Source organism: Pecten maximus, chromosome 2, assembly GCF_902652985.1.
Source record: "Pecten maximus chromosome 2, xPecMax1.1, whole genome shotgun sequence".
In the NCBI taxonomy this organism is placed as follows: domain Eukaryota; kingdom Metazoa; phylum Mollusca; class Bivalvia; order Pectinida; family Pectinidae; genus Pecten; species Pecten maximus.
In genome coordinates, this window is record NC_047016.1 from 18,322,991 (window position 1) to 18,324,086 (window position 1,096).

The following is a 1,096-nucleotide window of genomic DNA, read 5'->3' on the forward strand; positions in this document are numbered from 1 at the left end:
CAGTTATTAAGAAATGGATAATAGTTACAATGTGTTGGGGTCTATAAACTTAAAACAGACATTAGCCAGCTGTGTTCCTCTTACAAACAGAGCTTCATATATATGCCGGGTTCCAATGGCATTTTCCAAGACTCATTTAGCTACTTAGTATAAGTTAATACTTTGTTTTTGACACAGAATAAATAAAAAGTTATGTTGTATATAGTTCCTAGAAATATCTGGTATTTTTTTTTAATTGAATATCCATTCAGCCAGTTTTAAGGTAGAAATTTCTTCGGGAGCACGTTTATGGTAAATGTTTATTTCGACATACAGCAGCTGCAGACTTGAAGTGTAACAGAAGAACACAAACTTCTCACATTTCATGAAGTGAAAGCGGTGCATTTGCCTTCCATATGATGGTATTTTTTCACATCATGGTGGATCCTGAACTTGTCAGTATTTAATTGACATTTCCAACAGCATAACACAATGGTTTGTATTTCTTGCCTTCATTGTCTACAGCATCACACTTCAGACTTGGCTTCCCTGCAGGTCAGTAAATAAGTATGTTGACGTTTCCAGCAGTGTTGCAAGTCGATATGCGTTCTCTTCATTAATTTCTGCCAGAATAACACTAAATCAATGTATAGGTAAACGTGATGGTTGTGGTAAAGGTTTTGGATCATAGCCTATTCTTTCATGAACCATTTCAGTCCGAGTTCGAGTGTCCATGCTCCCTGATGGAGGTTGTATTTGTTCAAGTAGTTGCTTCTGTTTGTTTTGTTCTTCCTTTTCTCTCTTCATTTCTGTGTATTCTTGAAAATCGTCGAGTTTTAACTCGATCCTTGTTGGATTCCTTCTCATCATTTTGAAAAAAGTCACCGGATATGTAAAGAATGTATGTACTGTAGAATGGGTAAAGCTAACCGGTTTTCAAATCCGGATTAGATCTACTGACCTAAATTAAAATGGTTTTAAATTACATTATAATTTTTATCCTTCAACGGCAAGTAAATCAAACTAGAATTTTCATATTTATATTATACCAATATTATAAAGATTTTTTTGGGGAAATAAATATTATGTATCCGGAAATATAGAGCAAAATCGGTTT